This window comes from Pongo abelii, chromosome 1, assembly GCF_028885655.2.
Source record: "Pongo abelii isolate AG06213 chromosome 1, NHGRI_mPonAbe1-v2.0_pri, whole genome shotgun sequence".
Classification (NCBI taxonomy): domain Eukaryota; kingdom Metazoa; phylum Chordata; class Mammalia; order Primates; family Hominidae; genus Pongo; species Pongo abelii.
The window spans coordinates 67,052,102-67,078,565 of NC_071985.2; the positions used below are offsets into that span (position 1 = coordinate 67,052,102).

The following is a 26,464-nucleotide window of genomic DNA, read 5'->3' on the forward strand; positions in this document are numbered from 1 at the left end:
GGCCCATGGGAAAACACAAGATAAGAAATCATAAGATGTGGCTCTAATCCTTCTTTGAGCTTCATGTGACCACCTTCAGTACAATAAGCAGGCCACTTAGCCTCTGAGCCTTAAAGGCCCATAACCTAGACCATCTCCCCCCTGGAGGGATGTTTAAGCATCAAAGGAGATTGATGCTATGCCTGCTGTATATCTTCACCTAGCACTCCCACAAGCATCTCAACTTAACATGCCCAAAGGGAACCTGTCATCTCCATTGTTCCTTACTGCAGAGGGATGAGAGGGCCAGCTCTGGAGTCAGACCTCATGGATCTGCATCCTGGCTCCACCACTTACCAGGTAGGTGACCTTGAGCCCATTAAGTAACCTCTTTCTGCTTCAGTTTCCCCTTCTGTAAATGAGTATAATAGTAATTATATTTCATAGGGTTGAGAGAATTAAATGAACTAATTCATGTAAATTGATTAACAACAATGCTAGACACATAGTGAGAACGTGTTCAGTGTTCTCCATGAAGTCTTGCCTGATGTGTATAGGACAGTAGAAAATACTATCACGCCCTTACCAGCATCATCTTCCCAGTCATCTTTGCTCTGCTGGTGCCTCCTTTCCAACACTCACTACTCTTGTCTATTTAGGGACTAAGTCATTTCAATTCTGTTATCTTCTTCCCCTGCTATTCCTCCTTTCCTCCTTTCACCTTTATAATTTTTCCCTTCGTTACCTCTTATCTAGACAAATAGGCAAAACCCCAGGTCCACAGGGCCCAAGAAGGTTCAAGTGATAAGAGTCCTGAGAGCTTGAGTCAGCATTAAACATTTCCTAAATCCAACACTACTAGGCTGTTCAGGCTAAATAAAACTCTGTAGTCTTGTGCTTTTGCCTGCATTTATTTGATACTAAGGACAGTAACACTGATGTTCTTAGAATCATCAGAAGCTCAAATTGGCAGTTTTATATGTGTCTTTGATGGAAAGAAATAAAATTAATTACCACAAATGTAGTTTGATTAGTTCAAAAATTCAAAACAAGGGGCCGTTGGGAGTGTAGGATAGGGGTTAGGAATCACTGTCCTAATCCCTCTTTTCTTCTCCTTCAATCCACACCAGCTGTCAGATTAATCTTCCAGTAACACCAGCATTTCTGGTGTTGTCTTTGTCCTGTTTAGAAAATGCCAGTAGGCTAATAAAGACCCAACTCCCTGGGGTCTGGGTCTCTATTGAAATCTTCATGCCTGCACTGTACTTGCCCAGCTGAACAAACTGTTTGCTGTTCCTCCTACCTACCTTTCACTGTCTGTCTGCTTGCCTTTGTTCCTGTGGTTCTCTCACTTCAATCTCTTCAGTCTGATCAACTTTTAAAGCTCACTTTATCCATTCCAGCAGGTATAGCTTAAAAACAAAAACAAAAACCAAAAAACCCCTCATTTTAAAAGCCAGGGGATTTCCTGATACCCCAGCCGAAAATAATTTCTTAAACCTCAGAATTCCCCCAAACACTGGCTTTTCATTAAAAACCTTACATCAGAGTTATTAAGCAGGGTGGTTTTGGCTCCTCTCCTAGACTGTCTGCCATCTGGGGGCAATGGCAGCTTGGAAAATTTCTTTGCACAGATAACTACACTAAATAAAAATTTGCTGCCTTTGCAAACTGTGAAACGCCTACAGGAAGAAATGGGATAAAAACGACTTTGGCCAGGCGCGGTGGCTCAAGCCTGTAATCCTAGCACTTTGGGAGGCCGAGATGGGCGGATCACCTGAGGTCAGGAGTTCGAGACCAGCCTGGCCAACATGGCCAAACCCCGTCTCTACTAAAAATACAAAATTAGCCGGGCGTGGTGGTGCGTGCCTGTAGTCCCAGCTACTCGGGAGGCTGAGGCAGGAGAATGGCGTGAACCCGGGAGGCGGAGCTTGCAGTGAGCCCAGATAGCGCCACTGCAGTCCGGCCTGGGCGACAAGAGCGAGACTCTGTCTCAAAAACAAAACAAAACAACAACAACAACAAAAGACTTTAACAGAGAATGATCAGTATTTTTAAGATTCAAGTTTTTAATAAACTTGGGAAAGTTATGCTTTGAAGCCTAACAGAGAATTATCAATATTTTTAAGATTCAAGTTTTAGATAAACTTGGGAATGTTATGCTTTGAAGTTTTCAGAGCTAGTAGCTAAAGCGAATGGCTCAGATGTTCTCCAGCCTAAGGCTTAATGTGAATTTAGATTATTACTGAAACATTGGGGGGGGGGTATTACTCTTGAAATCTTATACCTCCATCCACAGATAAGGACACTTAGTGCAAAGAATTAAAGCTGCCTAAGTCAAATTCTTTTTAAAATGGCAGAGTTGTTTTTTTAAGAGACAGAAAGTGGGGGCAGAATGTACCTCTGGGCAGAGAATATCTTGAGGGACAGGTACTCGGAGGAGATACAAATAGGGATTTTTAAAAAAGCAGAAAATCACCAATTTCTCCTAAAGTGAAGGGGGGATGTATGAGATTTAACTTTAAGCTCTCTTCTGCTCAATTGCTAACTCTATTTTGAGGAAAGGACCTTTGGAGACCCGGCAGATATGCTGTCTGCAAACAATCCGGGGGAGTAAGCCCTTCTGCCCCGTCTGTCCCTACACTTTTCGCATTCACACCTTCCCCAGATCCGTTTCCCAGCGTATCTGCCTTCCCCCTTTCCTCCGGGTCCGTCACCGTCTCACCCACCCGCGAATCAGGCCCCAGCGCCCCTCCGCCCGAACACCCAGGTCATCGGGCCGTCTGCGTCCGTCGGTCCTCGCCCGCGCCGTCGCGGGCCGCGCTCACCCAGGCCTCCGCTCTGTCCGTGCCGCCGCTCAGCCCGGCAGCCGCCGCCGCGCTTTATATCCGCGGCCGCCCGGCTCGGGCCCACGTGCCGCCACGCCGGGGAGTCTGGGGGTTGTAGTTCTGCGCCGCCGCCCGAGAGGCGCGCCCGGAACCGCTGGCCCGGAAACCCCGAAATGTTTTGCACACTGGAGTCTTCTCTTCCTCGGGTGTCACCTGAACAACGTGGGCTGAAGTGACTCCGGCGCAGCGCCCCGGCTCCCCGAGGATCGGGAGCATCCGAACTGGCGGCCGGGTGCTCGAGGGCACGCCGCTCACCCGCGCCACGCCGAGTGCAAACCTCCCCCTGCCTCGTCTGCACGCCAGTCCTTCCCGCGTGCGGGCACCTCCTGGGCTCCGCTGCGTCTTAATTTTCCTTCTTTTGCGCAGGGCTCTGCAATCCCCGTTATCTCGTGGTTCTGCGTTGGGCTGCTGTTTCCGAGGCGTACGGAGAACCCCAACTGCCCATCCGCGTTCAGCTCTCTTTGGGTTGACGCCGCTGCACAAGCCCTGCAGACTCTCGTGTTAAAGAGAGATGAGCGAATTTTAAAGTGAATTATCTACTCATACAGGAGCTTTCCTGGCTTCTTTTGGAGAACATTTGAAAGAGTTTTGAAAGGGAAAAGTATTTTTAACCCAACCGCCTCTACTTTCAGGAGTATCAGAAGTCTTATTCTAGGATCATGTACTGTGTAAATAAATCAGGAACAGAGCCAGAGACAAGTCCTCAGTCTTCTCTTGCTGATGTGATTCCACCTCAATTTTCCATAAAAGGCGATGGCTGATGCTTATTATTACATTTAGAGAAACTAAATTGTTCAAAGGGCTTTCCAGTTTGCAAAGTGCTTTTAAATGTATTCTAATAGTTCTTTCATTGCACACAGCACCAGAGATAATAGCTAATAAGTACTGTGTTCAGTGCTTACTCAGCCTGCACCATTCTAGCCGTTTTAACATTTAATTCATAAAATAACCCCATTGGTGGGTCCTGCTTTATAAATTTATATATTACAGATGAGCAAGGATCATTCCATTTTACAGATCAGAAACAGGTTTAAAGAGTTGAAGTAATTTGCCAAAAGCCATAGAGCTGGTTAAGCTGTGGTTTGATTTCAAGCAGTCCAGAAGCTTGTGCTTTTAACACTGTGTTATCCTACAGGAAAAAAAAAATAAATACAAAAAGAAAAGAAAAAGAAAAACCCTTAGTTAAATCAAGCAAGTTCTCCTAAGGCTACAGCATGGTTTTTTGTTTTGGTTTGGTTTTTGTAATATTAACAAGAATATTATATCCTAATGGTACAATGAAAGTGGTTTTTTTTTTTTTTTTTTTTTTTTGGAAAGTCACAGTTTAATAAGTGCAAAATTAAGTATGTCAATACCCAAAAAGGTATAGGTCATTAGGCTTAACATTGTCAACCAACAAACCAATATTCTAAATGCATGAACTAGCTACTTTTTGTATAAATATGGTAGTGCAAAGTAATTCCTTATAATAATTTGTTAGTGTTTACCAAGAAGCAGATGCTAAGATGGGATTAGATGTGCAAGAGACTTATTGGGGGAGGGAGTTGGAGCAGACAGGAGCAGCCTGCAGACTGATGTAGGGCTGACATCCGTGGAACAAAAGATGGAAGAAAGGAGCGTGGAGTAGGGAGAATCTCACTGCATTCTTACAGTATCCACTCTATGCCCTTATGAAACTCAGAGCCTATACTGTGAAGTGTTGGGGAGACATTGTTCTTTTAAAATATGGTAAATGCAGTGATAGACCTGTACAGAGATATTACAGGAACACTGAGCTCTAATCTGGGCTGAAGGCGGTGGTGTGTGTGTGTGTGTGTGTGTGTGTGTGTGTGTGATGAGGCAGGAGGGTGTTCCAGAAACGTCTTACTGGGGAAGGTCACAGCCAAGCTAAATATCAGACAATGAGTAGGGCTTAGAAGAAGAGAGGCAGCAAAAGGCTCAGTGCTGAACTGCAGGCCTCTAACCCCCTTCTGATAAGCGGCAGCCTCTGTGAGATTTCTTCTATTATTATGTAGTATTATTTAATCATCATTACTTTTCTTGCTTTTATTTCTTGCCCCCAACTCCACTGCAAGGTGTTCAAGGCAGGCATCATGTCCAATACTTTGTTTTTCCCACAGTGCAGGACATAGTGCCTATCCATGTGCAGGCCAAGAGGGTGAGATTTGGAAATATTACTACCATCAACTCTCCTTTGTTTAAAACAAATGTATGTCAGGGTTTCGTATCAGATTTTGTTTGCTACAATTCAAATTTGAAACTCACTGGTGCAGAGGAAAGAGCTTGGGAGATATGGTGCAATGAACTTGGTCAGAACAGTTATATGTTCTATCCTTGGAGCTGGAGGTGATGCCCCCATCACAGGCTCCTCAGCTGACTGTGCGTGAGGGGTGGTCCCCCAGAAAGTTTCCCCTTATCTTCTGGTAAGGCTATACTTACCAGAAAAGAGAAAACGGATTTTCAACAACTGAAACACTGCTAAATTGCGGAACACTTATGAAGGAAGGAGACCTAAGTTGGATCTTGAAGTGTTGTTACCCATTGTGGTCCAGTAAAAGGTCTGTCCACAGGTGAACAAGAGTCTGTTCCATTCACTGTGAAGAACGCATAACCGGGTATGAGAGTCACTTCTGGAAATTCTGGCTTGTATGGGTGTGCCAGTGGGGCTGATGGAAAAGGTAGGGTTTATTTTTTCATCAGAGTCCAGAGGTCTTCAGAGAAGGGAACAGGCCACGAATAGAAGTTGAACTGATTGCTGGCCCTGAGACAAAAACCCTTGTCCTTTAGGGTTAATCTTCTGAGTGTGAGTGCTAACTAGGAGAGGGACATCTCTTGAGAAGGGAAAAGTCCTGTGCATAAGCTTGGTTTCAGAAGACCCTTTGGGATCCCAGGAGGGGGCAGCATAGTGTGGCCATGCTCAGCTGTCTTTTGGCTTAGCCCTTTAGTGAATGCCTACTGGGTTCTTAAGGAGAAAGAGCTAGAAGGAAAAAAATGAGTTGAACACAAGAGATATACTTCCATATTCGGCGTTCTTAACCTAAGATCTGTGACTCCAGATTTTTAAGTAACAACTTTATTGAGATATAATTCACTATGATACAATTCATTTATTTTAAGCGTATAACAGTTCAGTAGTTTTTAGTCTATTCACAGAATTGTGCAACTTGTGTCACAATTTTAGAACATCTTCATCACTCCCTCCAAGAAAACTCTAGCCATTAGTAGTCACTCATTTTTCTATTTCCCCCTCCCCACCCCCAGCCGTAAGCAGCCACCAATCGACATTTCTTTCTTTCTTTTTACTTTTTTTTTTTTTTGGTTGCCCAGGCTGGAGTGCAATGGTGCAATCTTGGCTCACCGCAACCTCTGGCTCCCAGGTTCAAGCGATTCTCCTGCCTCAGCCTCCGGAGTAGCTGGGATTACAGGCATGCACCACCATGCCCGGCTAATTTTGTATTTTTAGTAGAGGCGGAGTATCTCCATGTTGGTCAGGCTGGTCTCAAACTCCCAACCTCAGGTGATCCGCGCGCCTCAGCCTCCCAAAGTGTTAGGATTACAGGCGTGAGCCACTGTGCCTTGCCGCCACTAACCTATTTCTATAGATTTGCCCGTTCTGGACATTTCATGTAAATGGAATTATATGGTGTGTGTGTGTGTGTGTGTGTGTGTGTGTGTGTGTTTTGAGACAGGCTCTCACTCTGTTACCTAGGCTAGAGTGCAGTGGCATGACCACAGCTCACTGTACCTTTGACCTCCCAGGCTCAATCAATCCTCCCAACTCAGCCTCCTAAGTAGCTGGGACTACAATCGTGTGCGGCATCTGGCTAATTTTTTGTTTATTTTTTGTAGATACAAGGTCTCACTATGTAACCCAGGCTGGTCTCAGACCCCTGAGCCCAAGAGATTGCCTGCCTTGACCTCCCTAAGTGTGGGAATATAGGCATGAGCCACTTCACCCAGCCATACTATGTGGTCTTTTGTGTCTGGCTTCTTTCATTTAGCATACATAACATTTTCAAGATTCATTCATATTGTGGAATGAGTTAGTATTTCATTCCTTTTTATGTCCATTGTATGGCTATACCACATTTTATTTATCTTTTCCATTGTATGGCTATACTACATTTTATTTACCCATCAGTTGATGGACATTTGAATTGTTTCTACTCTTTGGCTGTTATGAATAATGCTGCTATTGTGACTACAGATTTTAAGCCTCCCGGAATTTTGTGATGTTCTTTATTTCTGTGGAGTTAGTTTATAGCATCTGGCCTCTGTTCAGTTCCTCAGAAGCCCCAAGTCCTTACCAAGATCCGGGCTTTGACATGTGACAAGGATGCTTTTCATCTGGCTGACTTCTACTCAGATGCAACCTTCCTAAAAGGGACCTCACTCAGATCTTCCCAATGTAGGTGACAACCTCTCCTCATAACACCCAGTGCTTTCCCTTCTGATCACAACTTCTTGGTGTGGATGTGGTCTATCTGTTCTGTTTCATGTGACACATATAGTGCCTATACTGCATAAATGGTTGAAATAGTATGGCATGCAGAATGGATGTTGATAACAGAGAGCTATGTGCTGGCTCTGTGGCCTGAACATAGATGTTATCACTGATGGGAGCAGGGTGCCTCCCCGTTGACTACGGTTAAGGCAACAGTAGGAACCCTCCTGGCCAAGAGGGCTGGTATTACACAGAGAATAAGGACTGGACAAAGAGGACTGTAATGCCTCTTTGTGACCAAGCAGGATGGATTCCTGGCATAGATTAAATCTGGGGAACATTGTCTTGTTGCTGAGTTTGTGACTTCCTTGTCCTGAATCGTATCTCTAGGCCAATGTGGCCAGTGGGTTACATACACTCTTTTATCACCACCTGAAAATGGAGAAAACTTTAGAAAATATGGGCCTAGTTTGACCATTAGCAAGAACACTGAGGGTGCTATGAGTTGTAAACAGAAGAGAAAGTTACGAATATTAATTTTGCCTACAGGGCTTCTTTGACAATATTCAAATAATTACAGAGGCCAAACTTTCTTTTGAAGGATGTGCAACCTGTTTTAGCTATTACCTATAAGGACATTAGACCTTTGGGAAGCACAAAAGTGAGTTACATTCTGCTTGTTACAGTATTGTAAAAGGTTCCTCGGAGATCTTAAAGAGTAATGAGCATGTTTTCTAAAAACATTCCAAAGCTCAGCAGCTACTTATATTACGAATAAGGTAAAAACCCACCACTAGGTGACAGTCTATCAGCAGAAATTGCTCCTTTATGACTTTTTCTAGACTGAAAATTTCTGGGGACATCAGGGAACAACAAAAGTATTAGATAATAGTTTTCTGCTCCCATTCTGTGTACTCCTCCTATGCAGTTTACTCCCTCAGTTTTAAATGTTCTTCTTCAATCTCTGCCTCTCTCTCTCATTTATATTAAAATAATGAAAATATGTTGTATAGAAACAGAAATGAGACATGGAAAATTAACACTCTTGCCTCCTGTCCCATATTGGTGTTTTTTTGTTTTGTTTTTTTGTTTTTTTTTTACATAATCTCGCTGTGTCGCCAGGCTGGAGTGCAGTGGCGTGATCTCCGCTCACTGCAACCTCCACCTCCTGGGTTCAAGCGATTTCCCTGCCTCAGCCTCCCAAGTAGCTGAGACTACAGGAGGGCACCACCACCATGCCCAGCTATTTTTTTTTGTATTTTAGTAGAGATGGGATTTCACCATGTTGGCCAAGATGGTCTCCATCTCCTGACCTCGTGATCCTCCCACCTCGGCCTCCCAAGGTGCTGGGATTATAGGCGTGAGCCACCATGCCCGGCTGGTTCTTTGGGTTTTTAAAATAAACATACCTGTAAGAAGAGTACACCTAGTGCTCTTGACTTTTCAATGTGTAGAACATAGTTTAAAATCCGGTTCAAGTTTAGTTTATAAGTATTTTCTCTCTCATGAATAAAACTCTATGTTTCCTTCAGCATTTGAGGTAAAAATGGGACAATTAGGAGAAATAAATTTTAGGTCTTTTATGAAGAACTTCACTTTATATCTCTTTTGAATGAAGGAAAAACTCCCTGGAAGAAGTTCAGAGTGTGAAATTTGAAATTTAACTTGGTGCCACCCGAGGCTGGTTTGATTCTCAGTAACTGCTGTATTTAGGCACTAAGAGTCAGGGCTCTAGGAAGCTTAGATCCCTCCTGGGCAAATGTGACTGATCTTGTCCCTCCTTTTCCCTTTTGCCCAAGCCTGCGGGGTGCTGTTAGCCTGGACTAGCGCACTCAGATTCCATCTTTCAGAGTGGTTTCTCCAGTCGCCATTGGCCTGGTTCACTGGTGCCTAATGAAAAGCTCCCAGAGGTTATTCCAAAGTCTCTCATGTTACTTCTGTGCTCCATTTCTCAGTTTTAGGTATTCTGTTATCTCCATAACCTAAATTCTGTTATTTCTGAAAGAAAAACATACAATGTATATTCATGCATTTAAAGATAGACCAAGTAGGCACAAAAAAAGGCAAAATGTGGAATGCTATTTATTCAGTTCTTCCACTTGTATGAAAAGGAAAAAAGAGGTGTGTGTAGGGATATACTTGTATATGTGCACATATTTCTAGAAGGATATCAGTGATGTTCAAAATATTTAACAACTGGTTCAGCACTGACACACAGAGATGGTTGCTGGTTTTAGAGCTCTAGGGATCCTGGAGGTCCCCTAACATTTATGCTTTCACCCTGTAATGACGGTCAAGACTCTGGGGGGCAGCACTCCAAGGCCATGCCAGGCAGCCACCTACTGCTTCTCTGGGGAAGGGGGCTGAGGCAGGAGGGACTTATTTTTCAACGTGCCCTTTAGTGCTGTTTGAAAGGTTATTTTTTGTTTGAATTCTATTTATGTGCACATAGGTAGATTTTCATTTTTTTAGCTTAGGAGATAAGTCTTATTTTTAGAATTTGTTTGCGGACATTTCTGTCTAGTTATTTGCCTCCAGCCTGTCTCCAGCCTCAGGGCCACTTTCTTTAGTTCCGTTTTGCTGACTCCTCCACTGAGAGCTCTCCTTAAGCTTCTTAAGCCCCTCTGTTTGAGGGGAAGGGAAGGCCTGGCTGAACTCCCTCTCATCATCTGTCAGTTCCCCCCAACCCCAACACTGGTGTCTGAGTCTCCTTTTATTACTTACCTTGGGCCTCTTGTCTTTCCACCTACCAGACCTCAATTCCATTATTAACCAGTATAGGCATCACTCTACTTAAATCTTGTGATCAGAAAATAAGTGCTTTTTTTTTTTGGTGTTCCCACAACTTTTGTGCATATGGAGAATTAAGTTTCCTATACAAACCAGCCCTAATGAGAATAGTTATTATATTAGTGGTAATACTCACATGGCATTGGCTTGAGCCTCCACCTGCCTAATGCAGACACACTGCTCCCTTCCAACTTCCCGTTATTACTGGGAGGCACAATATGGTGATCCCTGCAATGTGCTTCCTCTCTTGCCTGTTCTTCCACTTTGAGCTTCTTGTTGAACCCCCTGCCACGAGGCCACTGGGGGGCAGTGTCTCGTCTCAGTCAAAGTTGCTTTCTCCCTGGGCCCCAAGGACATCAATCACACTGTTCCTAAGTTGTGGAGAGAAGCCTCTTCTCTTCCACTTTGCCTCACATTTTTTCAGCTGGGCCCCAAAAGAGCATGACATGTGTTCATTGTCTCACTTGAGCCCCTTCCCTCTCTACCTGCAGAATCTGTCTCTGTAGAGGTCAAGCATGAGTCTATGGAGCAAGTACAGGGAACCAAAGTCACCCCATACCCATCCCAAGGCTGTCCTTTCCCACTCTCCTTTCTCCACCCTGAGATACCACGAGACCATTTTCCAGCAGTCCTCTTCCCTTCAGGATAATCAGCACCTACAGCCAGGTCAACTGCTCCCTTAGATTTATCAGACCAAGTTGACTCTTTGTGGTGGTCACTACTGGGCTCAAGCTGATAGCCTGGCCATGCATATTCTGTTAATGCTTATCTCACTGTGTGGCAATTGTCTGCAAACATGTCTGCTTCCCCCGTTAGACTGTGGCTTCCTTGAATGCGAGCTCCTAACTGTGTGGTGTTCATTTTTGTATCTCCAGCATGCAGTCTCCTGTCTGTTACACAGCTGACCTTGATAAATATTTCTGAAAGAATAAATGAACACAGCCCAATTAGCATAGATATGCAGAAAGAAACAGCCCATCTTTGCCAAAAAGATATTCAGGCAACACATGCAGAGGGAGAGAAGCTCTTCTTAAAGAGGACCTACTTTCTTATAGAGCAGCCACTCATAGCTCTCTAGACTCCTTGGACCCTCAGGGTTAGAGAAGACCCAGGGTTAGAACAGCACTTTCGGGGGAGGTTTCGTTGACCTTGTTTTGAAACAATAACATGTTGAACAGCCAGGTGACTAGTTAACATTTTATTGTGTACCTGCCAGTTGAAAAAAACAAGGTCAAAAACACAAAAGGATAGAACATGGCAAAACATACTGATTAGACAGGGGAAAATGGATGACACACAGGGACAGGACATTTTATTTGTATCATTCCAAATTCAGAGAAATATAATTAACTCAATGCTCGATTCACCTAAGTTTTTATAGCAGAAGTGAACATGACAGACTGAGGCACAAATTTGTTAATGCTGAATATTGGGCATTTCTTTTCTTATTATTTACTAGACATAATGTGATGTCATGTGATAGACCACGATATGTAAATGACTTCAATCAGGAAAAAAGATGACTTATGTAAGTCTATCTGACTTTATTCTCTACACATACTGAGAAGGAAACCCATTAATCACAGCCTAGGCAGAAACTCTTCAAGTAGTGTGTGAAACAAACAGAGGTATTAATTATGGTAATAATAATACTTAACGCTTCCTTAGAGGCATGATAGTTACAGAAATTGGGAAAAATAAGAATACTCCAGCAGGCTTACAGACACTCAGTGGCAATATCACAAATAATCATAATCACAATAATTTCAGAGATGAGGAAGCAGAGAGAGGGGGAGAGGTGTTAAACAATTTGTTGAACATCACACAGCTGTTAAGGAGTCTCTCTAATTCCAAAGCATGACTTCTTTCCTCTACACAGCAGTGACTCCCCAATTAGATAATGTTATAGTGTAAAATCATCAGAGGAAAAATGTGGTTTCCGGTGATTTTTAAAACGGTATTGTCTGGTCACTTGTTCTTGTTTCCCTGTTCTACATAACAGTTATGCACCCTATAAGGACGTTTTGGTCAATAATGGGCCGTATATATGGTGGTGGTCCTGTAAGATTATAATGGACTTGGAAAATCCCCATTGCCTAGTAACATAGCTGTTGTCACGTAGCACACTCCCGTGGGTGTGGTGATGCTGGTGTAAACAAACCTACCACACTGCCAGCCTTATGAAAGTATAGCACATACAATTATGTACAGTATATAATACTTTATAATGATAATAAACACGTGTTCCTTATGTGTTTACTATACTTTTAATTGTTATTTTAGAGGGTAATGCTTCTACTTATATTTTTAAAACTTAACTGTAAAAGCACCTCAGGCAGGTCCTCTCGCAGGTATTCCAGAAGAAGCATTGTCATTGTAGGAGATGACAGCTCCATGTGTGTTATTGCCGCCGAAGACCTTCCAGTGGGACAAGACATGGAAGAGGAAGACAGTGATATTGATGATCCTAACCTGTGCAGGCCTAGGCCAAGGTGTGTGTTTGTGACTTAGTTTTTAACAAAAATGTTTAAAAAGTAAAATAAATAAATAAAATACAAAAATGCTTATAGAATAAGGATACAAAGAAAGAAAATATTTTTGTATGACTATACAATGTGTTTTAAGTGAAGTACTATTTCAAAGGAGTCAAAAAGTTTTTAAAGATTTAAAAGTTTATAAAGGAAAAAAGTTACAGTTAGCTAAGTTTATCATTGTTGAAATATTTTCTAAAATAATGAAGTACAGCCTACATGTACAATGTTTATAAGGTCTGCAGTGGTGTACAGTATTGTTATAGGCCTTCACATTCACTCACCACTCACTCACTGACTCACCCAGAGCAACTTTCAGTCCTGCAATCTCCATTCGTTGTAAGTGTTCTATGCAAGTGTACTATTTTAAATGTTTTGTATTGTATTTTTACTATACCTTTTCTATGTTTAGATAAACAAATATCATTATGTTATAATCACCCACAGTATTCAGTATGGTAGCATGCTATACAGGTTTGTAGCCTAGGAGCAACAGGCTATATACCATATAGCCCAGATGTGCAGTAGGCTACAGTGTCTACATTTGTGTAGGCACATTCTATGATGGTCACACAACAATGAAACTGCCTAATGACGTGTTTTTCAGAATGTATCCCTGTTGTAAGTTATGTGTGACTATATACAGAAAAATTTAAGTGGAGAGAACCAAATGACTTACTAGGCAACAAAGCAGGTTGGACAGATGGACAGTGGGTGGAATGACCATGGTGCCTAAATCTTCTGTTACCCAGTACCTTATCAATTAATATTTCCTACTCTATCTTCCAGATAACTCAGCCTACTTAAAGCCCACCAGAAAGTCAGTCAACAAATCTCCCAACCCACTCACCCACCATCAACCCATAAACTCACCAGCATGTATTGAAGGCCTACCTTGTTGTGCCTGGCACAGTGTTTGGTGCCATGTGGAATGGCAAAGCAGGACCAGACAGCATCCCTGCCACCCTGGTGCTTGTAATCTAGTTGGAGAGATATGATAAAAATAAATGACACAATTACAGAATCTGACAGAATGTAATAAAGTGCTAAATTGTGTGGTACAGACAATTAGAGAACAAGACAGTATATAATAAAGTGCTAATTGTGTGGTACAGACAATAAGTATAATAGGAGTTCAGTGAAGGGATAGATGAGTGTGGGCTGCAGTCTTCAGGGAAGGCTTCTCATCATGTCAGTGCTGCCGTGTTTATCCAGTGCATGATGGGAAATGGAATATGAAATAGAAGATGGATTATGAGCCGAATAATGGTGCTGAACTGTGGTATCTCTTCTCAGGCTGGGTGAACACAGAAAGAGAAAGAGTCCTTTGAAAGGTAGCATTCTCCATTAAAAAAAAAAATCAAATAGAGAAATATTTTATTTTCTTTATTAGTTGTGTTATAGAAAATTTCTACAGAAACTTAAAATCATATTTTAAATTGAAGAATGTTTAAATGTACCAGGAAGCTCACTGTTTAAAGGAGCCATGTTGTAAATCCTTTTCATAAATGAAAAATACTTTTGCATTATTGATGATCACTTAGTTTATACAAAATTCCTCAAAGCTAATAGTAAATATGTACTCTCATACACTACTGGTGGGATTGATAAACCTTTTACAAGGTAACTTGGCAATGTGTGCCTAAAATTTTGACAATGTGCATATTGTTCAACCAATCAGTTTCACTTCTGGGAATTTATCCGAAGGACGTAATAATCATAGCTGACTGCAAGAATAACTTTACTACAATGATAATTATCATAGAGTTAGGAGAAACTGGGAACAATCTAAATGCCCCCAAAGAGAGGACTGATGAAATAAACACATATTTATAAAATGGAATGTATAGTCACTAAAGTGGTACTGTAGAAAAATATGTAATATTGTGGGAAATGTTCACAATATATAGATAAATGAAAAAAGCAAATTTGAAAACTTGAAGAGTATGATTACATTTTGTTAAAATGTGTTTTATGCATAAAACATGTTTTATTCACAGAAACATATTTGAGTGGTGAAGTGATATGTGATTTCCACTTCTTTATGCTTTTGCGAAATTTCCAAATGTTTTCCAAGTTACACGGTTTATTTTGTAATAAGACATATATTAAAATTCTACAGTTCTCTGATTTAATTTGCTTTGAAAGTTGGGATAGTCATAATTTAGACTGTCATCTCATGATTCTTCTTTGAGTGGCGTAGACCTAGAGGGAGTAATCCTAGGAGGTGATTAGAGCCAAAGGTCTTGTGGGACAAGTAAGTTCTGGGACCAGAGACAAACACGAGAAGTATTATTCCTTTTTCTTTTGAATTATAAATTATTTCTATTAGCAAAATGTATACCTTCTTTTCTTAAACTCATATTCATGTGGGAACTGTTTGGGAGGGACACACACTCTTTAAGGCTTATACAACGTGAATTTTTAGCAGCAGAGCCTGACAGAGTGGGTGGAAAGCCCAGGGCATGGATTAATTTTTAAGACATCTAGAATACTAAAAATAAAAATAAGAAAAATGTAGAAATAAGTGTAGATGTGCTGAAACTGAGTTTCAAAAATTGTGATGATTTTAAATGTTTATCTTTAACAAACTGATACCTTAACACACAGTATACAAGAACAGAAAGTAAAACTTTATTGTGACATTATGTCAAAGGCTGAATTTGAGATCTTTGGTGCATGCAGGGTCAAGGCCAAATTAGGCTCTGCCTGGAAACCATGCAGAGGATGTGGAATTATTGAAAAAAATCAGAAAATATGCAAAGAGGATTTTGGAATTTCTGGTCCAGGGGATTTTCCATGTCTAAAATGAAAACAAAATAGTTTTCTTCTGTTCCAAGAACTTTATTTAGAACTGTTTTTAAAGGGGCCTTTCTCTGAAACATTTCAATACAAAACCACATTATTTTCTCATCCTATGACTCTATGTCTTCCATTCCCTAGGTTTTGACTAATTTAAGGTCTTAAAATAGACTTTTCAACCCTTTTTAGTTAATAATTTTCTATTTTAACCTCATCATTTAGCCTTTCATCTATGACTTGGCCCGGTAAAACGTAGCAAGTCAGAATTTTACTTCCTTCCTGTGCCCCAAAAATATAAAGAAAATCCTTGAATACCCAGGTTTTTGGGAAGTCCAACCTTAGCCAAAACTGGGACCTGTCTGCCTTTCTTTGGAGAACCCGTCCTGTAGAAACAATGAGCTGGGCGGCATCCCTGAAGTACAAGTCAGGAGGACTTGTTCCTGGACATTCCCTTGTCTCCAACTAATTTGGGTGAATTCACCACTCTGTGCTTCATTTTTTTTCATGGCATAGTACAGTGCTCAAGTGGAGGATGAGGGCAGATGTGAAGTAATTAAAATATTTCTGACAACATGGCAGACTAGGTGACATGGAGAAGCCTTCCCTCCACCACTGTCACATAGAAAATCTAGATAATATGTGGCAGCAATTTAAAATATACAACCATGTTTTTTTTGTTTGTTTGTTTGTTTGTTTGTTTAGGATGAAGTCTCACTGTCTCACTCAGGCTGGAGTGCAGTGGTGCAATCTCAGCTCACCGCAACCTCTGTCTCCTGGGCTCAAGCAATCTTCCCACCTCAGCCTCCCAAATAGGTGGGGCCACAGGTGCATGCCACCATGCCTGGCTAATTTTTTGTATTTTTGGTAGAGATGGGGTTTCACCATGTTGCCCAGGCTGGTCTCAAACTCCTGAGCTCAAGAGATCCACCCACCTTGCTTTCCAAATTGCAGGGATTACAGGTGTGAGCCACCACACCCATCAATTACAACCAGTATTGAAAAAAGTAAGAGAAATCTTCTAGTTCTCAATGTGAAAAGAAAACTCAGAGCCAGAGTAATAACTGTGGCTGATGTTGCTAGAATGGCACATAGGTCCCAGGATCTGGGGTCTTGGGTGTGGAGGCCCATCTGGAGATAGGACATGGCGCCTCAGGCCAAGTTTAGGCAGAACACTATGACTAGAATTGTCAGATTTAGCAAATTAAAATACAAGGATGGCTGGTTAAATTTGAATTTCAGATAAACAATGAATCATTTTTTTAGGGTAAACATGTTCTACAAGTTGAAAGGAACATATTTATGGTAAAAAAAAAAAGTTGTTTATTTGGAATTCAAATTTAACTGGGCTTCCTGTATTTTATGTGGTAATCCTGTGACAGAGTCTTGTCAATAATCTCTGGAGCCTAGGAGAAGGGGTGCCTCATCTGTGAGGAAGGGACTATGGAAAATACTGACAATTGTTATGAAGAGGAGGAAGGAAACTTGTAGTTGGTCTATGGCTGTGGGTGGGAAAAATATGTTTCCCAGGCATTTACCATGAGTAGATGTAGGATTTGGGAGATACAGAAATCTCATTCTAAGAAATTACCATGAAATCTGGTCCAGGACAATTGAATCCTTAGAATTTCACCAGAAACAAAGTGCCATGTTGGGCTGTTTCTATGATTTAGGTACACAGGTATATGGTCAGATAACAAGCTCTGCTAAAGATGAACCCTTAATACAAAATTAAGAACAAAATGAATCACCCTGAAGGGAAACCTGAAGATAAAATAAATAGAGAAATCACAATCCAAGAACTGGGTTAATTTAAAAACTCTGAATGAGGCTATGAAATAAGTATTGTCTTGGTGTGTTTGGGCTGCTATGAAACAATACCATAGACTGGGTGGCTTACAAACAACAGACATTTATTTCTCACAGTTCTGGAGGCTGGAAGTCCAAGATCAAGTGGCCCACAGATTTGGTTTCTGATGAGGGCACTCTTCCTGGTTCCTAGAGGACAGTCTTTTTGCTATGTAGTCTCATGGCCAAAAGGATGAGAGAGCGCCCTGGGCTCTCTTTTATAGAGACACGAATCTACCAAAGGCTCCACCTCCAATGCCATCATGTTGGGGATTAGGATTTCAACATATGATTTTTTTTGGGGGGGGAGGAATATAAACATTTGCCAAATGCAAGTATCTCTTAAATGTCAGAGACATAAAGGAAGGAATAAAACAGAAGAATATTTTGGCATTAAAAAAGACCAGGTATATTTGTAAAAGAACCAAATAGAAAGTGTAGAGATTAAGAATATATTTGTTGACATTAACAACTCAAAGGGACATGTTAAATAGCAGATTAGACTTCTGAAGAGAACAAGTGAACTGAAAGAAAGAACTAAGGCAGTCACCCAAAATGCAGCACCGAGAAATAATGAGATAGAAAAATATGACATAAAGAGGAGAAATTGAAGTAAGAAGGAGGTACGTGCATTTATGTATTCACACACATATTGTTTTGTCCTACCCAACTGGTGGCGGGAGTCACCCCAAAAGCAGTGCTAGGGAGTTCTCACAAGACAGTGCCCCAAACCATCCTGAGATAGGGCTCTTTGGGATTCCAAAGAAAGGAGCACTAAATGCCAGGGTGACCAGTCCAAAGCATTTATCAGGGGAACTTGTGTACAGAGTGGGCTGCAGCAATCCTTCCCATGAAAAGCGAGAGGAAAGGGATGTTCTACTTAGGTATGTCAGCAGCAAGGGGGTCAGGGTATGGAGTTTATATGAAGGTTTAAGGAATTTGGCTCAGGTTCAGGACCAGTTTATTTCTAGTAAGCCTAGATACCTTTATCAATACCTGGGAATGTTCAAGGCCCTGCTTAGGGTTAAAATCCGCTGGGAAAAAACTGCAGCTGGCCAGGTCACATAGCAGTCAAGGCACTCTGTGGATTCTGGTTAGGACCCAGAAATAAAAGTGAAGGTGGGGGTTGGGAGTGTGTACCAGGGTACCGTACACGTCTATATTGAGGAAGGCATAAGGAAAGGAGAGAGCAAAGCAAACAGGGATACAACTGCTAAGACATAGTAGACATTGTTTTTTTTAAAAAAGTTAGACCCCAAAATATAGAGCCTTAAAAGAGATAGAAATTTATTTCTTTCCCATGTAACAGTCCAGATGTCAAGGGCTGATAGAGTGGCTCTGTTACTCTCAATTTGTGGCTTCTATTTTAGGATCCCACATGGCTACTTTAGCTGTGTCCCTCAGGTCTGCATCCCAGGCAGGCGCAGGAGCAGGGTGGTTGCAAGGAAGGCAGAAGGGACATACATGCTCATCTTTTGAAGATACTATCCAGAAAACACACATCATTCAAGAATGAGGCAAAAATAAAGGCATTTTCTGATAAATAATTCAAAATAGACCTTGGCTGAAAGAATTATTAAAAGGTGTAATTCAGTAAGATGGAAATTGAATACAGAGAGGTGTGGGATGCAAGAAATAATGGTAATCTCTTCTCTGTATAATATTCTTGAACACAAATGCACTTAAAAATTAGTTTCAAAATACATAAAGCAAAATGTGATAGGATTATGATGATAAGAGGTGTCATAGAAAGCACATTAGATTACATAGCAAAAGATTTGGGTTGTGGACTCCACTTGATAGTTTATTATTCAGAGCTTTAGGTTAGACTAGATCTTTCTATAATTTATACTAACTTTAAAACAACTCAAGCACAACTCATTAGTTTTATGACCTTATGGTATACTCTTTTTGCATCAGAATATGGGCTTGAGATTATGACAGTCCAGGTACAAATCTTTGCCCTGTCATTGACTGACTTAGTCATATTGAGCAATTTAACCTTTCAAGACATAAGTTTCCACATTTGTAGGAAATATAACTGTATTAATCAAAGTTCTTGGCTCCAAACAACAGACGCTGATTCTTGTTGAATCAATAGAAAAGCGTTTTATTTAAAAATATTAGATGGATCACAGGACTGTTGCGTGAACTGGAAAACTGTGCTTGAGAATAAGCCTTGAGGAATAATATCCCAAACTAAACAACAAATTTAATGGAAAAATGCTGCTGTTCCACAGCTATTGCTTTTATGTCCAAAATACCCTATTGTAATCCCTGGGAAACAGCCACCACAAAAAAACCCAGATACCTCTGCATCCCCTTCACCAGCAAATTTGCAAAGATACAAGGTCCTTTTTCTGCAGAGCCTTTTTCTTCTTATTGCTTCCTTCTGAATCAAAAACATTTTAAAAAAGAAATTGGTGTCATTTTATTTTTTATTTATTTTATTTTTTATTTTTATTTTTGAGTCTCACTCTGTTGCCCATGCTGGACTGCAGTGGCACAATCTCAGCTTACTGCAACTTCTGCCTCCCAGGTTCAAGCAATTCTCCTGCCTCAGCCTCCCGAGTAGCTGGGATTACAGGCGCCCGCCACCATCCCCGGCTACTTTTTGTATTTTTAGTGGAGACAGGGTTTCACCATGTTGGCCAGGCTGGCCTCGAACTCCTGAACTCAAGTTTTCTGCCTGCCTCGGCCTCCCAAAGTGCTGGGATTACAGGCATGAGCCACTGCAGGTGGCCTTGAATCAAAATCTTATAATGATATGGTGTCCTTGATTGACACCAAGTAATTCATGTCCCTGAATCCTAGCTGCAAGGGCAGCTGGAAATTTGCATTGTGAATCCTATGTAATGACTCATAATTTGGATATGTCTCCAAATATAGAGAAAAGACTCAAAAGATGATAGGCTCCCATGGGTAGAATAGATGCTCACTATAATAGTAATAATAATATCTACTCTTTTGAATTTAAACTTCCTCCTGTGTTTGGAGAATGTACCATTTTGTGTCTTGTTAGATGAAGGATTTTCATTTAACAGCAGAAGCCCAAAAAATACAAGGTGCTGGTTCACTTGAAATCTCACCAGTTAGTGCATGTACAAGAGACCTAAGCCCGGTTAAGCAGATGTTCTTGTTTTGAGTTTTATGACTGTAAGAGCGATGCAAAGAAGTAGAGACAATATGAGCATCATTCTAGTGGCAGCATTATCGATGGCTATAACAGTCAACATCTAATGTCCAGGAACGATAATGACAGCAGGGTCCAGATTCCAGTAGCTCTTCTTATCATGTGAGTGTCTTTTTCCTTGTCTGAAAATGGGTATGCCTTGCTTTGGAGGGTGTGTATAAGGATTAAATGAGGATTGCATATAAGAAAGGCCTCTGAGAAACATCAGACACCTTACACACACAGGCATTATTCTCTTCCCCTATCACAAGCACCAGCCTTGAAAACCTAGCATAATGTTTGGAGTTCCGGAAGAAAAGGAACAATTCATGTAAACTATAAAAAGAACAAATAAAATATGCATGAGGAAACAATATGACCATAATGTATTGAAAAGTTATAAATGCAATATTACTTTAGCTCATTGGGATAGAAGACAACCAAGAATGCATTTTTATTCCATCCCGATCACCTATTTGACAAGCTAGTTGTTCCACCATTATATTATCCTCAATATGCAATCAAGATATTTGAATTTCTGCTATGATATGACTTTTGAATATATTCATTTGAGACTACAGATAAGGCTGATTCAAAATTCTCTGGCATATTACAGTTATTCTTAGTTTAAAAAACAAAAAAAACTCCAAAAACCCTCAAGATACTTCATTGTCAGATCTCCATGTGGTAGGAATGTGCAGTTGATATACTAAGATTTTTTGGCTTTTTGTTTTTTCTCCCTCCTCATGGTGTATCTTTTCAGTGTTTCCCATCTAGTACTTATGTGTATGGTCAAACTTTCATTTTTGTGGCATTTGTAGTGGAGAGTGATGGCTGGAGGAATCTTGAGTCCTGTGGACCTCAGTCAGAGGTGTGCTCATAAGCAAGCTCCTGGAGACAGAGAAGAAAAGACACCCTGATTTGTAGCGTTTGTCAATTACCATGAGGTAAACACTTCTACCAGGGCCAATTTCAAGGAGCTGGGAAGAGATGTGCGCAGTCAGCTCTTGCTAGGTGGAGATAGCAGCTCCAGCAGTGCACCACAGGCAGTTTGCATTTTTAATGCTTGAGCCTAACATAAGAAAGTTCCTCATAGGCTGTAAGTCACACTGTGTGGGTTTACATAGTGCCTCCCAAAAGCAGATTCCTAAGCAAATTCCTAGTAAGTTTTGTCTCATGAAAGCCTCCAATCCTGTTGCCCACCCTTACTTCTTAAGAACCTGCTAATTTAAATGAAAAGGAGGCAGAGACATCCCTTTCAGCCCTCAAGTGGAGAAGATGGAAAAGACCTTGTTCAGGGTGGGAACCCTTTCTGTGAATTACTGTGTGAAGGGGCCTTTCTAACAACACAGGATAAATGTTTACATTCATATTGTGCTTCACAGTTTTCTTTGTTTCAGTCTCCATTTTATTTTATTTTGTTTTATTTTATTTTGTTTTGTTTTATTTTATTTTATTTTATTTTTTTGAGATGGAGTTTCACTCTTGTTGCCCACGCTGGAGTGCAATGGTGTGATCTTGGCTCACTGCAACCTCTGCCTCCCGGGTTCAAGTGATTCTCCTGCCTCAGTCTCCCGAGTAACTGGGATTACAGGCATGTGCCACCACACCTGGCTAATTTTGTATTTTTAGTAGAGATGGGTTTTCTCCATGTTGGTCAGGCTGGTCTTGAACTCCCGACCTCAGGTGATCCGCCCGGCTCAGCCTCCCAAAGTGCTGGGATTACAGGCATGAGCCGTCACATCAGGCTGGGTCTCCATTTTAAAGAGGAGAAAGTGCGCTCATCAAATGGAAGAACTGAGACTTGATTGTTCAGATTCCAAATCTGGTGCCTTCCCTGCTGCTCCATGCTGCCTTTCCAAGGTGGCTGGAGCCTTCCCTGACTCCCCCTCCTGCAATTCAACTCAGACAGGATGTTTTCTTTTCACTGCCAGTAAGCTTCTTATTTCGTCATCCTTTCTTACTTTCACAAGGGGAAGTTCCCTTGGCCTTCAATGAACTCGCTATTTTCAGTGTCTCCTTGGATCACTTTCTTGCCAAAACCCTTCTCTGATTGCAGATTGACTGTGACTAGCCACTGGGAGATCTCTTCTGGGAGCTGCGACATGTCCCGTATCCCAGCAATGCTGGAGGGATGCACTGCTGGAGAGCTGCCTAAGGAAACTCTAAGAGTCCACTCTATAGATGACATATGCTGGGCCAAGACACTGCTGTCCCAGCAAGGATATTTATCCACTCTATTAACAGGGCTAATAACAAATTTTTATGATACCAATGATTATTGTACGGTCTCTGAGATAACTCAAAACCTTACCTCGTTTGGCTTTAGAAGCAGCCACAGAAATAGCCATTGCTCAACAGTTTCATACAAGGAGGGGAAAATACTGACTTCATGAGAAGCTTGAAAAGCTTAAATAACATTTAATTAATGATTTCATATATTAACCAAATGTTTATTGTGCATCTGCTATGTTCACAGCTCTGTTGTAAGGCCTGAAAACTCAAAAGGTAAAATGGGCTGGGTGTGGTGGCTCATGCCTGTAATCCTAGCACTGTGGGAGGCTGAGGCGGGCAGATCATCCGAGGTCAGGAGTTCCAGACCAGCTTGGCCAACACGGTGAAACCCCATCTCTACTAAAAATACAAAAGCTAGCCGGGTGTGGTGGCATGCACCTGTAGTCTCAGCTCCTCAGGAGACTGAGGCAGGAGAATCGCTTGAACCTAGGAGGCGGAGGTTGCAGTGAGCCAAGATCACACAACTGCACTCCAGCCTGGGCGACAGAGACCCCACCTCAAAAAAAAAAAAAAAAAAGGTAAAATTACTGCCTTTGTATTTCTTATAGTTTTGACTAGTGGCAAGGGAGACCTACACACTAACCTTTATAACTGAATGTGATACATATTACAGTAGAGATGAGTATAAGCATGGAGAAGGAGGTGCATAACCCTGCCCAGGGGAATGAACGAACCTTCAGGTTTCTGTGAAACTGGTGCTAGGACTTGAAGGACAATAATGACAGAACTTATGTAATGCTCACTATGTGCCAGAACTGCCCTATTCTATGCATTTTCCAAATATTAAGCTATTTAATTTTTTCCAAAGCCCCACAAGGTTGGTGTAATCATCATCCCTATAGGAAGGTGATTAACAGGGAAGTTAAACAACTTTGCCCAATGTCACTCACTCTGGGAAATACAGAGCTGGGATTTGAATTCAACTACTAATCTCTGCACTATACAACTATGACTCGCTGGGATTAAGGGGCTGGGTGAAATGGGAGGTGTGGAGAACATTCCATGCTCAGGGAACTGTATAAAGATCTGAGAAAATATGGCATGTTTGTGACTTTTGTTCTGTATTTCAGTGGGAAGGAAACAGAGGGACTGAAGATAAATACATGCTTCATTTTTCTTTCATCATAGGAGTTTTTCTAGAGAATATTTGGAAAGTAATTTATCAATACAATTTCTTGAAATTGGAGCATTTTCAAATGGCTGCTGTCCAGCTAGTCATCCTGTTGAGTTGTTGGCTGAGGGTTATTTTATTTGTTTTTGTTTGTTTGTTTGTTTGTTTTTGACTCGGAGTCTTGTACTTTGGCCAAGGCTGGAGTGCAGTGGCGTGATCCTGGCTCACTGCAACCTCCACCTCCCGGGTTCAAGCAATTATCCTGCCTCAGCCTCCTGAGTAGCTGGGATTATAGGCATCTGCCACCATGCCCAGCTTATTTTTTGTATTTTTATTAGAGACAGCGTTTCACTATGTTGGCCAGGCTGTTCTCGAACTCGTGACCTCGTGATCTGTCCACCTCAGCCTCCCAAAGGCTGAGGGTTATTTTAAATATATCCCCAGAAGAAAGACAACAAATTTATTGATTTTCCATGATTCCCAGAATTGACTTATTCTAATGCTACCTGAGGCCAAAAGTGAAAGATTGAGTGCCACAGAAAACAGCATTTCCAGAATAATTTTTTTTGGGTATAACCATAACCTATATTCCTCATCATGGTCAAAGTTTTTGCTAATGTTGACTATTGGTCACCAAGTGGGACAGCAGACATGACTCCATGTAGCACCTTGCTAATGCCTCAGGGTATGTGAGAAATACCTGAATGTATGTGTCTTTTTTTTTTTTGAGATGGAGTCTCACTCTGTTGCCCAGGCTGGAGTACAGTGGCATGCGATCTTGGCTCACTGCAACCTCCACTTCCCAGGTTCAAGTGATTCTCCTGCCTCAACCTTCCCAGTAGCTGGGATTACAGACGTGCATCAGCACACCCAGCTAATTTTTGTATTTTTTAGTAGAGATGGGGTTTTGCCATGTTGGCCAGGCTGGTCTTGAACTCCTGACCTCAGGCCCACCTTGGCCTCCCAAAGTGTTGGGATTACAGGTGTGAGCCACTGTGCCTGGCCTGAATGTATGTGTCTTAATAGTAAAAACAAGGTGTGGCAGAATTTGGTCTGGAACAGCACCTAAATAGAGAATAATCTGGTCAATTTCTTGTATAATTTTCTGCTCTTGGTGGACCAGAGGGTAAGACAATCATTCATTCATTCATTCATTCAGCATTTTCTAAGTGCCTACTATAATAAAATCTAGTAGTAACAGTTAACATTTAATAGAAAGCCTACAATGTGACAGGCACTGTGCTAAGCACCTTAAAATGAACGCAACTACTCCTCACTAACCCCCTGAAGTAAGAGTAGCATTATCCCCAGATAAGAAAACAGGGGGATTAGGAAACTTGCTCCATGTCACATAACTGGCAGAGCTTAGTTTCCATCCCAGACAGTCTTAGCTAAGAACCTGTGCTCTCAACCACTGTGCCATGTCATTTCCCTACATCCAAGGTTCTGAAGCAGGCCTGGTTAGGAATGCATATAACAAACTGTAATTACAAACTGTAATTAAGTCAGAATGGAACAGACATAGAGAACTGGTTCTTAGGCATTTGCCCACTGAAACATGTACCAGCTGTTATGCTTCATGAGATGCATTCTCTGGGACAACACCAGCACTGTCATTGCTCCACCCTTTCCCCTCCACTTTTTGCCCTAGGAAAGCATACTGAAATGCATGTAATACATGTGAGTAAGAGTGACAATATTATAGGAATGACATTGAATCAGTACTCATTTATGAAAGTGATGTATCCTTTGCACATTTTTGTATAAAATGATAGTGGGTATAAGTCTTAGGACACAAATGAAGGCATTCAAGAAATATAACTTTTTTTTGTTTTTATAAATCAACTTCATTTTGGCTCTGGAAACCCAGCCTTTTGAGCTGGCAGGAAATTTAGTCTCTGCCATTCTGGGCTGATCTCCCTCATGCCCTGTGAACGTGTGCCAAGATCTGGGTCTTACCTAAGGCCAACATATTGTATTGGACAATTATCTACATTGGTTCCACTGAGACTGCTGTGGTCTTTCACTTTCCCTTCGGCTCTTGGAACCCTGAAACCTATAAAACTGGGAACCCTAGGCCCAGAATCCAGGTGCCCAGCTTCCCAAGGCTGCACATGGCCTTTCTTCCAAGGCACCTTAGATCTCTCTTCCCCCTAACCTAAGGCTTTGCTTTTTCTAGAAGGAAATCCCTTGCCCACCTTCCATCAGAGGCACTTTCCTGTCAGCAGGCCCTATTCTCCTCAATGGGTTTTGCTCTTTGAAAAAAAGAAAGCCATGAGGTAAAAAGTATCTTTTTGTTCTCTTTCTTGCTGCAAACCTTTTGCAAGACAAGTAGAAATCTGCTTCAATTAGGAGAGGAAAATAGTAACAAAAATAATAATAACTGGTCTTCAGAGTAGAGTTTACCTGGAAACAGATGTCCTTCTTTTCTTATTAGCCTTCTCTCCCTCTCCTTCTTTACAAAATATAAGTAACTTTTTTCTTAATTATAACAGTTGCCATTGAACGATTTAACAGTAAACAACCGCAGTTTGGTATTTATTTTTTCAGATGTTTCCTCCTGTATGTATATATTTAACAATATTCAAGAAACATTTGTAGAATGTT

At 41.4% G+C, this 26,464-nt stretch overlaps 1 protein-coding gene and 1 long non-coding RNA gene across 10 annotated transcripts in view; one reads left to right on the forward strand and one right to left on the reverse strand.

Annotated features, from left to right (window-relative positions):
• The window catches only part of NPL (N-acetylneuraminate pyruvate lyase), a 41,306-nt gene extending 38,326 nt beyond the window's left edge, over positions 1–2,980 (reverse strand). Inside the window, exons 1-3 of one of the 9 annotated variants that reach the window (XM_054554580.2) lie at positions 2,808–2,980; positions 1,287–1,391; positions 337–391 (exon numbers count right to left, since the gene is read on the reverse strand). The gene's annotated coding sequence lies outside the window, so the exon portion shown is untranslated. 9 annotated transcript variants of the gene reach the window in all.
• Positions 222–15,230, forward strand: LOC134761808 (uncharacterized). The gene is made up of 3 exons (XR_010140955.1): positions 222–339; positions 12,482–12,593; positions 13,422–15,230. It is a non-coding gene; the product is annotated as an uncharacterized LOC134761808 (long non-coding RNA).
• The last annotated feature ends 11,234 nt before the right edge of the window (positions 15,231–26,464 follow it).